Here is a 13,179-nt window from a genome sequence, read left to right on the forward strand (position 1 = left end):
AAAGTTACTGTTTGTCATTTTTGCATTTAAGTTACCTGTAACACATTGCATTTAAGTTACCTGGCACTTGCTCACTAAAGCAATTATATAAGTCAGCACTAAAAAATTAAAAACACTACACCCTCACAAACTCCCCTTGAGCACCTTGTTCCCCATTGGCCCTGTTTTTCAATTATAAAGGAATTCTCAATACTATTCTAGCATGTCCAAAGGTCAGTTGTCAATCTCCTCTCCGGTCCAGCTGGTGAATCTGGGAATCTTGAGGCAATGTTACAACTGCCTCATGTACACAGACAACCCTCTCCTCCTCCCAACAAATTCCAACACATGTGAGAGATGCAACCATATAGCCAAACTGGAGGCTAAGCTCTCTCAACTCAGTACTGGCATAACCAGTCAGGAGGAGAAGGAAACCACACTCACTACAATTCCAGTCTCACATAGACCTACCACGACAGCAAACCAAACACATAAAAACACGAAAACGTACTCGGAGGCTCTAAATAAAAATCTGCCTAAGCAGCAGAGACCTCCAAAGGAGACACCCAAGCAACCACTACCCCAAAATAAACACGTGCAACACGTAGCTCACAAAGCCAGTGCGCCGAACAGTCACAGCCCTTAAGGCTAAACAACACACCTGATACACTTGTAATAGGTGACTCTATCGTCAGGCACACTGATGTCCCGCTCACCAGGCTGAACAAGGAGAAGGTCACGGTGAGCTGCCTGTCGGGTGCTAGGATCCGCCACATAACACAAGCACTCAGGTCACTCCAAGGCAAGTACAAATAGGACCCAGTCATTGTCCATGCTGGTGTGAATGACCTGAGATGTACCTCCCTGGCCTACATGAAAAGAGACATAGAGGAGCTCTCTGAGCATGTAGCCCAGGCCGGTATGACTCTGACCTTGAGTAGCATCTTACCCTCACCAAGAATGATGCCACAATATGAAGACAAGATGATCAATTTCAACAATTGGCTTAAGTATTTGTGTCATTCAAAGGGGATCCAATGCCTGTCAGCCTGGGATAACATGCTCGACAAGCCACGATGCTTCACTAGGGATGGCTTGCACCTGTCACCCCTGGGCTTTCGGATATTGGCAAAGGCTCTTGCTACCCCCACAGTGCCTTTTTTAGGCAAGGCTCAAAAGACAAACCCACCTCCATAGGTATCACAAGGGATAAGAAACTAAGAGTAATGCTACTCAACGCCAGAAATCTAAACCTCAAGATGCATGCACTCGAAACTCTCCTTAGCTTGGAGAACATCGATATCTGTGCAGTAACAGAAACCTGGTTCAAGGCTCCTGAGAGCACCCCAGCACCACCAGGTTATACCTCATACCATGCTATTCGGCCCCAAAATGTGGACTGAACCACAAAAGGAGGGAGAGTATCAATATTTGTCAAAGATACCCACATCTCCAGGTTGGTGGCACAGCACGAAGCATCAGAGGCTATCCATGTGCAACTAACAGTGGGTAAAACTGCCTTCCAGTTTATAGCCTGCTACAGACCACCCTTCCAACCCAGGAACCCCACTAAGCCTTCCTGAGAACACTGGAAAATATGAAGGTCTCTCCAAACACCATTATATTGGGTGACTTCAACTACCCAAACATAGACTGGGAGCATTACTCTAGCTCCAACACCCTAGCCAAAAGGTTCCTAGAATTTATAAACTCAAATGCTATGGAACAACTTGTTACCACTCCCACAAGAGGGGAAAACATACTGGACCTGATCATCACCAACATGGGGACTCTATGCTCCAGACCAGAAGTGTATCCCTCACTGGTAAGATCAGACCATAAACTAATCTCACTGGATATTCACATCCCGACCCCACCCCTGCCCAGAAAACCACAGTGAAAAACTTCTCTAAAGCAAATTTCACTCTCCTCAAAACCGAGGTGGAATCCTTCAAAGCCCCCGGGCCTGTGGAAAATACGGCCCAGACTGCAGAATCCTTTATAAATGCATTCTATGAACACCTTCAGGAATACATGGATCATGCAATCCAAAATAAAACCAAGACCCAATCCTCCAAAGGCAGATGTCCTGTCTGGTGTACCCCAGCCATAAACAAACTATACAATAGAAGGAGGAAGCTACTACATGATAGAGCAAAATCCCAAAAAGGGAAGACATCTCTGATCAGTATTAGCAAAAAAACTACGGGCACTCATAAAATTGTCTAAGGCCAGCTTCAAGAGAAAAATTGCACAGGACACTAAGGATAATCACAAGGCTTTCTTTAGTTATGTTAGGAACCTTGGTGGGAATTTCCAGATTTGCTCAGAATTAGTCCAAAATGACAAAAAATACACCGAACCCACAGACATTGCCAACATCCTAGCTGACAGGATCAGGTTCAGTGCAAACTCCCCCCCCTCCCCACCAAAAGGACAAATATCTATCCCAGCATAGTGCTGCTCCCCTGACATCTCAGATGCTCAGGTAAGAGCCGCCCTCTCCAAAGCAAAAAACACAGCATCAATGGGACCAGATGGTGTCCCAGGCTGCATCCTACATGAACTCCAAGAAGAGCTAAACCCAAACATAAAACTACTGTTCTGTCTCAGCCTTACTACAGGATATGTACCCAAAGAGTGACGTACAGCAACAGTGGTCCCTCTCCACAAAGGTGGTGCCTCAACGGATCCTGGAAACTATCGCCCCATAAGCCTGACTAGCTTGGTCTGCAAAGCTATGGAAAGGATCATCATGGACCTCATAAATAAAGATATTGGGGACCTACAGACACTGGATCCTACCCAGTTCGGCTTTGCTAAGGGCAGATCCTGCCTCTTAAACCTGGTTGATTTCTTTGAAACAGTCACCAAGGCCATTGACGAGGGGAAGGTGGTCCACACAGCATACCTGGACCTCGCAAAAGCCTTCGATACAATACCCCACTCGGGCATTATAGATAAGCTCACCAGCTTAAATATAAACCCCTATATCACTAGATGGGTTGCAAACTGGCTCAAGGACAGAACCCACATGGTTAGAATTGCTGGAGCCATGTCAGACTCCAAACCAGTTACAAGTGGTGTCCCACAAGGCTCAGTCCTGGGACCTCTCTTGTTCGGTATATATTTCTCGGAGGTACAGGCCAACACGGAAGGACTGTGGCTGACCAAGTTCGCAGATGACTGCAAACTGGGTGCCATAATCGACTCTTCAGCCGACACAAGCATCCTCCAAAAGGGCCTCATAGAAACAGACAATTGGTGCCAGAGCCATGGCCTCAAGCTAAATGCCAAAAAGGATATAGTCATCCCCTTTGGCAAAAACAAAGTGCCCACAAATTACCACATAGGTGGTAATCCATTAATTACAGAAGAAGTAATTAGGAACCTGGGGACCCAAGTTGATAGCAATCTCTCATTTGACAACCACGTGGCCAAAGTGGTTAGAAAAACATTTTATATAGCCCACCTAATCATGAAGGGATTCACATCTAGATCAGGGGAGGTCATCGTGCCTCCTTACTCATCCCTCATCAGGCCCATAATTGAGTACAATGCCTCTTTTGGGATGTACCTTACCAGACACCTGCAGCAACTGGAAAGACCCCAAAAGTACCTCACCAAGAGGATCAAAGGGCTCAAACAGATGCCATATGCTGCCCGGTTAAAGAAACTCCAGCTCTACTCAGTGGCATACCGCCTGCTCAGAGGTGCTCTGTGCCTGACGTATAAAGCCATGTCCAACCCGGAATTAATGGACATGCTGCACCTCAGAAAATCCAAATCCCATCGAGCTACACACTTGAGAGACTTGAACCTCAGCACTGAAAGAAATAGGACATGCTGGAGGGACAGATTCATAACCCAGAGGCTCCCTTCACTCTGGAATAAAATCCCAGTCCAGGTTAGGCAGAGTCCCTCATTGACTCTCTTCAAGAGGAATCTTGATGAGTGGATGGGAGATCGTAGGTTTACCCCGGGTATCACTTCTGTGTCACTGTTAGACAGAGGCACAGTATACTAACCTCGAAAAAGGGCATAGCAAAATTAATTTAAAATGGGTGGCGAAAGCCAAACACACTCTGGCTAGGCTTATAAATGCCCTAGGGCAGATAGCCTAGTATGAACCTATGAACCTATGAACCTATGTCACTGAAATGCAGTCCCTTCTACTTGCCTAGGGAATTCAATGGAGTGAGCATAACAGCTGTTTACATCCCACCTATTGCTAATACCAACATGCGATTGAACATTCTGTATCTGCAATAAGATAAGAATCCTGAGTTTGCCCATATAATTGCAGGTGATTTCAATCAAGCTGAATTGAAATTTGTATTACCCCATTACCATCAACATGTGAACTTTGCAATGAGAGGGAAGAACACTTTGGATAAGGTACACACAAATATAAAACTGGCCTATAAAGCAGTACCTTACCCACATCTGGGCAACTCAGACCATTTGACTATCATGCTGCTTCCTGCCACTGCTGAAAAGAGGTAAACCTACAATCAAATAAGTAAGAATATAGCCTGAGGTAGCAGTCTTGGCACTACAGGACTGCTTTGACTGTATGAACTGGTCATTGTTTAGAGATGTAGCTGTAAAGAGCCATCATATTGACCTGAAGGAGTATGCAAAATCTGTAATGGCCATATTACAAAATGTGTTGATGACGTAACAGTCATCAAATGTATCAACATTTGCGCTAATCAGAAACCCTGGCTATCTGGTGAAGTATACGAGTTTCTAAAGGCACAAAATGCTGCATTTAATTCAAAAGACAAGGATGCCCTAAGAGAGACCAGAGCAAATCTAAGTAGAGGTATAAATGGGGATAAGAAGACCTATGGATGTAAAATTCAGGGACACATCTCTGACCAAAGGGATTCCAGACATCTCTGGCAAGACATTCATGCCATAACTGACTACAGGCCTGCATCCTCCCCAAGTGATGACAACACAGAATATCTGAACAAACTAAACCGCTACTTCAGCAGATCTGATATGGACAACACTGTGCCAAATAAGCTTCCTGTCGAACTGGGTGAGAAGGTGCCATGTCTAAGAACATCTGATGTTCTCAAGACACTGAGGCAAGTAAACCCAACTAAAGCAGCTGGTCCTGATAATATTATGGGAAGGGTTCTAAGAGACTGTGCTGCCCCACTGTCCACTGTACTAACAGATATATTCAACACATCCCTGCAACTAGCCATTGTACGCAGTTGCTTCAAAAATACAACAATCATTCCCTTACCCAAGAAATCCTAACCGACAAGCCTAAATGATTACTGGCCAGTTGCGCTTATATCGACAGTAATGAAGTGTTTTGAGCAGTTGATCAAGAGCCATATGTCTTCAAGCCTACCTGCAACACTGGATACATTACAGTTTGCTTATAGATCTAACCGCTGAAGCAATATCTATAGCACCTTATGAATCATTGGCACATCTAGAAAACAAGAATTGCTATGTCAGAATGCTGTTCATCGATTTTAGTACCACCTTTAACACTGTCATCCCACAGAATCTGATATTGAAGCTGATCCAGCTGAACATCAACAGCCCCCTATGTAACTGGATACTGGACTTTCTCATCAACAGACCCCAAAAAGTATGTGTGGGAAATAACAGTTCAATCAGTATTACATTGAGCACAGGTGTCCCTCAAGACTGTGTCCTGAGTCCTCTGCTGCTCCCCTTGTTGATGCATGACAGCATGGCTAAGCATGAATCCTACAAAATCATCAAGTTTGCGGATGATACCACTGTCATAGGTCTTGTCAGAAATGGCGAGAAAACAGCCTACAGGGATGAAGTGGAGCATCTGATAGGCTGGTGCAACAACAACAATCTGGCCTTAAATTTAAGTAAGAGCAAGGAATTAATAGTGCACTTCAGGAGGACACAGAAGATACATCAACTTCTGGAAATTAAGGGAGTGGCAGTGGAAAGAGTCAAAAACACCAAGTTCCTTGGGGTGCACATCTCAGATGACCTATCCTGGTTGACTCATATTAGCCACACAGTGAAGAAGGTGCAACAACGTCTGTACTTCCTATGGAAACTGAGGAAGGGAAACCTGTCTCAGTCCATCCTCAAAGCCTTCTATAGGGGACCATCGAGAGCATCTGCTCAAATAACATCATAGTTTGGTATGGTAACTGCAAGGCTCTCCTGAGGGTAGTGAGGACAGTGGAAAAAGCCATTGTTTCCTCAATCCCATCCATGGATGATCTGCATGAGACTCAGTGTGTGGGAAGGGATAGGAAGATAATCAATGATCCCACTCACGCTGCCCATGGTAAGTACTTACACCTTTCCTTGGGCAGGTGGTATAGCAGCTTACACTGCAAAACATCTAGACTGAACAGAAGCTTCTTCCATCTATCCATAAGGCTGCTGAACTTGACATGACAGCGAATAATTAGATCAATATGCCGCTTGTTATGAAGTATCAGCTATAGCAATCACTTTGGTAAATTGCTTCAATAACTGGTAAAGTTAGCCTTATCTCTTATGCTATTACTTCCCGAATGTGCAATAATTAGGAGCGACTCACCACTCCATACACATGCAATATGAACATTAGAATATATCATACTACAACTGATGAAGTGCAATATTCTAAGCAATCACAATGTGAAGTCATACCCCGATATTCATGAAGCTCGGTGCAAGGACGGCATTAGCTTTGCACCGACCGTGCGGCGTAGAGATGAGACAGCAGCACCACATGCATATTACTGAAGGCACACTCCCGTAATGGCCATGTGCATAGGAAACATATACGAGTGCAGGGGGCATGTCCAAGCACTGCACGGAGGCGTGAACATGTCGGCTGCATACGTGCAACCTAAAATGCTGACTAGTACAGCCTGCCTCTAATAGTAATCACTTCTGTCAGTGTCTGTGGATAGTGAAATGTATGCAAAGCATACAAGACATCTTTGCGGACACCACAATAAGAAGTAAACACAAAGGCACGTTGGGTCCCCGTCCCTCAAACAAATGATATTTAAAACCCCGTGCCCGTATTCCATTGTAGTGTCGCTAGTTATACCAAGTGGAAGTGAAACGCATCGTGTTAGAGCGCTGCCAATTGCTAAGCCTAGCCCAATGGTTTAGGTTACCACCTGTCCTACATTGTGAGGGACAGTCCCCCTCTAGGCAGGTGTGTCCATACCAAAACCATTATAAATGTGAAATGTCCTGTGATAGTAGGAAATAATTATGTCCCATATTTTATGTAATAGTCCCATACAATACGTATGTCCATATATAAAATACCTATATGTTACAAGAAACAGAATAAGCAAGTAAATGAAACAGAATAAGCAACTACACCGCTACAACAATAAAAGCTTATATGTAGGCATAAAACTAAAGTACTATCCTTTGTAATGACCATGGGTATGTGTTGGCCTGTAAACTCAGATGTGTGTCCCAAAAATGTCCCATCCAGGTCATATGAAAAGGTGGCAACCCTACCAATGGTCAGAGCATTCACCCAATATCTCCCCATTTGCGGTCCAAGCCATCCTTGTCAGGACGGCCCATAGATGAACGGGTATTACCCAGGTCTACCTCCCATGTCATGAAAGATAAGTATTTGCGTGTACCTATGTGCATGAAGTACAGCATGTGGATGATCAGAAATGCTAGTGTAGACCTCACAACCATACTGGTCCCAGAGATATGTAGTGTACACAATGTGTTCTGTTGACTGCGCCATGGGCCATCAACTAGAGAAGGGATGAATGGTGTCTGTGAAATATGGGGGTGGGGGGTGATGGGTAATGTAATAATTCACCAAGGGGAGACTGGGTTGGATGCACAATAGGTAAACTAGAGGTCTACGAGGGAGCAGTAATTCACCAAGGGGAGACTGGGTTGGATGCACAATAGGTGAACGGGAGGTCTACGAGGGAGCAGTGGGTGAATTAGGAAGATAACCAAAGAACAAATATACACATCCGCAATAAAATCCCACAAACATGTGAACATTAAAAAGTGCAATACACATGTACAGAAACGTTACCGGCACATACCCACATAATGGTCTGGCCTAAACTGAGCCATCCAACCCTAACACACCTGAATACATAATTGAATACCCATCATCTCCTTCACAGCACCCCCCCCCTTACTGAACATCCACCAAAACCAGCCATATTCGGGCTGCTAGATAGGAGCGGCCATATCTGCACATATTGACCCCTACCCATATCTAGTAGGCAGTCTCACCCTAGGCAGTCTCAGGATTGCAAACTATGTATCTCTTGCATGTATAACCCTACCTTACAGCCATAAAGCAAAGAAGGTCATCGGTCCCCACAATTTTTGGATATCCCTCATGGGATATGTATCTGTTCTAAACATTAGACTTGGTGTCACGACACGATGTCCAGTCCTGTATACATCTGGACACAAGTTGTATGAGCAGTAGTTGTCCACAAGACTGCTCAGCCTCCAGCCGGTCTTGCAGAACCTATGACCTGGGATTAAACACCTGACCGTGATGCATGTCTCCCCACGTGCATTATCGGGAATATATACCTTACACATTCACATAGTGGCAGTCGGATATAGGGTGCTTAAGGCGCTTTAAAGCAGACATAAGTAGGGTTACCACCTGCCCCACCTTGCAAGGGACAGTCCCTTTTTGGGCAGTTGTGTCCAGACCAAATATAATACAATGGCAAATGTCCTGTGATTGTAGGAAATATGTCCCATATTTCATGTAACAGTTGCATAAAACAGTTATTTCTGTATGTAAAATACTTAAAGTTACAAGAAAGAGATTAAGCAACTAAACTGCTACAAGAATAAGCTTTCATTTAGGCAAATAAGTAAAGTTCTAACCTTTGTACTGACCATGGTTATGTGTCGGCCTGTAAAATCTGATGTGTGTCCCGTAAATGCCCCACTTTCGCCATATGAAAAGGTGACAACCCTAGACGTAAGCGGGTATGCAAGCGTGTTTGCACAACGGTAAGTGGTGGTGATTCAACGGTATGGGAAATGTAAATGAGCATGTAGGTGTATTTGCATGTTTATGTACAGACCGATATATATATATACACACACACACACACATATATATATATATATATATATATATATATATATATATATATCTCTATAGATATGAAGAATGAACATGGTCACAATATAGGAAATCCCCGAAATAGTTAGTGCTGTTATACATCAGGATGGCCATAGGTGAGCACACCTCTGCATCCCCAACCACAAGTAAGATGCTAAAAAAGGAACGAACAATCTCCCCATGCTAAGTCTGATTTTCAACTAGGTGCAGCACAGTCCCAGTCCCAGTCGGACAAGCCTAAACCCAGATGACCATATGAACACCCTGACAATTGAACTCACTTATGTGCCAGGACTATAGGCTTTGGAAGTCTGAATATCCTCGGAGTGAGTCAACATGCAGCACGGGTCCAGAGCAGTAGGGAATAGGGAATGGCACATGTGTAGTAGTGCGGTTTTCCCAACAGGAAAATGGATGCATGCTGTGTAAGTGAAGTGATGAGGCATGTGTTCAGGTAACTATGCACCATGGGTATACATATAAATGAAGTAGAACACCAATAGTGTAGTGGCTAGAGCATCTGCCTAACGAAAAGGCATTCACGGTTCAAGGTCGACAATAGCACATATTGTTTTTCTTGTGGAATGAATGTTGCTCTGCTGTAAAGCCAACATTTAAACATTTAAAGGTAAACGTGTGTATCGCATGGGACGATTAACCAGAACCTTTCAATCAAAGTGGTATTGTCATAATGTATAAGGGACAAATAAGCACAAATAAGTGGCAGTAAACATATGTAATGCACAGAAAGCATAGGCGAGTGTGCCTACGCGGGTGTAAGCAGCTCCCAGCATAGGAAATGTATGTTTGTATGTACAGATGTAATATATATATATATATATATATATATATATATATATATATATATACACACACACACACACACACACACACACACACACACACACACACACACACGCACACACATATTTGTGTATAGATATATATCTACATACATGGGAAAATATATCTATATATATATATATATATATATATATATATATATATATATATATATATATATATGTATGTATGTATAAAGAATGGACGTTGTAACAATAAAGCATATACAAGGGATGTGAAGGGAATCAAGAGCAATGTTGGTATTATATAGTGATTTCAGTGTATGTCATAAAAAGCTGCCCAGGTGTGAGCAGAGCACCGCTACTCACACCACAGGCAGGGTTTTACCAGTGGGAGTAACATCGTTAAAATGCTAACTCTACTTTACACACAGATGGAATGTAGTCCCATGCTGGGACCTCCAAAAATTGGAAAGCACAAATGGCCGTATTCCATAACCCCAGGAAAGGCACGTTTGTGCAGATATACATGGCGGGAGACCCTGTGAATACACGAGGCAGGACAGAATGTGTGTAGGGCCCCAAAAGCTCTGGAGAGGGCAATGTGTAAAGGTGTGTCATGGCTGTGATAACAAGTGGATAATGGATGTTACAAGTGTAAATTTAACACAGGTGAGGTGGAGGAGCTATGGGTATGCATTTATGGATCTAGGCGTGCCAGGGTTGGATGGGCTGGTTCTAATGGACTGCCCCATGGAGGTCAGCTAGGTCGTAATAGGTATATATGCATATTCATACGCAGACAACAATATACGTTGAAGTACAAATTCTGTAACACATGCATTCTATTTGTTGACATAAATAATAGGAATGTGCCCATACAAACATCAACAGTAGATGGAATAATAGGCTGTGCAGAAGGGGGATGGGTCGAATCACACTATCACATTCCAATTACCATCAGTAATCCATACATGAACATATAGCAACATCTGTCCGCTGTATAACGTGCTACAAACCAATTACAAGATAACTGGAGTGTGTCAGTGTTATAATGAATAAGGCACTAGTATGCTTGTGAAGCATATAAACACCATTACGCATGTGTAAGTGCGTATGAGCGGGGAATGTATTGACACAATGATGTACATATATATAATCATATATATATATATATATATATATATATATATATATATATATATATATATATATATACATATATATACATATATGTGTGTGTGTGTGTGTGTGTGTGTATAGACACATATATATATATATATATATATATATATAATAGCAAGATATGAATATACATGTATGAATACATATGCAGATATATCTGTATCTATTAATGTAAATATATATATATATATATATATATATATATATATATTACAGTAAATATACACATGTATATACCTAGGTTATGTTACAGCAGTTACGGGTAACATGTTTAGACCAGGCATATGTTGGTGGGAGGTCCACTCAACAAACGTTTACCTCCCATCCCCCCCAGCTAGGCCAGTGAGACATACAGACACGCAATAAAGGTAAATACAATACTGCTTCCCAGACCACCGGCAGGAAACTACCAGTGGGAGAGATCTACAAGGTCTACACTTTAAACATGGACAGCGATGTCCCTTGCGGGACACCAAAAATTTGGTACATCCAACCAATGGGGGTAACACTGTTATGACCAGGATGTAGCTGTACACGGAACAGTAGGTTGTGCAAGCCTGATAACACATGGGTTGACACAACGTATGACATGTGTCCCGACACAGGGAGAGTGGGCAGTGTGTAGGGGTGTGTTCATATCCCACCTGCGTCCACTTGCGCTCACAGTAAGTATGAGTGCTGTAGAGTAGTGGCAGGTGGGGGAACTATGGGTATGCGATTATGGGGCTAGGCATGCGGGTGTTCAAAGGTTCATAGGTTCATAGGTTCATACTAGGCTATCTGCCCTAGGGCATTTATAAGCCTAGCCAGAATGTGTTTGGCTTTCGCCACCCATTTTAAATTTATTTTGCTATGCCCTTTTTTGAGGTTAGTATACTGTGCCTCTGTCTAACAGTGACACAAAAGTGATACCCGGGGTAAACCTACGATCTCCCATCTACTCATCAAGATTCCTCTTGAAGAGAGTCAATGAGGGACTCTGCCTAACCTGGACTGGGATTTTATTCCAGAGTGAAGGGAGCCTATGGGTTATGAATCTGTCCCTCCAGCATGTCCTATTTATTTCAATGCTGAGATTCAAGTCTCTCGAGCACATAGCTCGATGGGATTTGGATTTTCTGAGGTGCAGCATGTCCATTAATTCCGGGTTGGACATGGCTTTATACGTCAGGCACAGATCGCCTCTGAACAGGCGGTATGCCACTGAGTAGAGCTGGAGTTTCTTTAACCGGGCAGCATATGGCATTTGTTTGAGCCCTTTGATCCTCTTGGTGAGGTACTTTTGGGGTCTTTCCAGTTGCTGCAGGTGTCTGGTAAGGTACATCCCAAAAGAGGCATTGTACTCAATTATGGGCCTGATGAGGGATGAGTAAAGAGGCACGATGACCTCCCCTGATCTAGATGTGAAGCCCTTCATGATTACGTAGGCTATATAAAATGTTTTCTAACCACTTTGGCCACGCGGTTGTCAAATGAGAGATTGCTATCAACTTGGGTCCCCAGGTCCCTAATTACTTCTTCTGTACTTAATGGATTACCACCTATGTGGTAATTTGTGGGCACTTTGTTTTTGTCAAAGGGATGACTATACACTTTTGGCATTTAGCTTGAGGCCATGGCTCTGGCACCAGTTGTCTGTTTCTATGAGGCCCTTTTGGAGGATGCTTGTGTCGGCTGGAGAGTCGATTATGGCACCCAGTTTGCAGTCATCTGTGAACTTGGTCAGCCACAGTCCTTCCGTGTTGGCCTGTATCTCCGAGAAATATATACCGAACAAGAGAGGTCCCAGGACTGAGCCTTGTGGGACACCACTTGTAACTGGTTTGGAGTCTGACATGGCTCCAGCAATTCTAATCATGTGGGTTTTGTCCTTGAGCCAGTTTGCAATCCATCTAGTGACATAGAGGTTTATATTTAAGCTGGTGAGCTTATCTATAATGCCCGAGTGGGGTATTGTATCGAAGGCTTTTGCGAGGTCCAGGTATGCTGTGTGGACCACCTTCCCCTCTTCAATGGCCTTGGTGACTGTTTCAAAGAAATCAACCAGGTTTAAGAGGTAGGATCTGCCCTTAACAAAGCCGAACTGGGTAGGATCCA

The sequence above is a fragment of the Protopterus annectens genome, chromosome 11.part0 (assembly GCF_019279795.1).
Source record: "Protopterus annectens isolate FY-2018-M chromosome 11.part0, PAN1.0, whole genome shotgun sequence".
Lineage (NCBI taxonomy): Eukaryota > Metazoa > Chordata > Ceratodontiformes > Protopteridae > Protopterus > Protopterus annectens.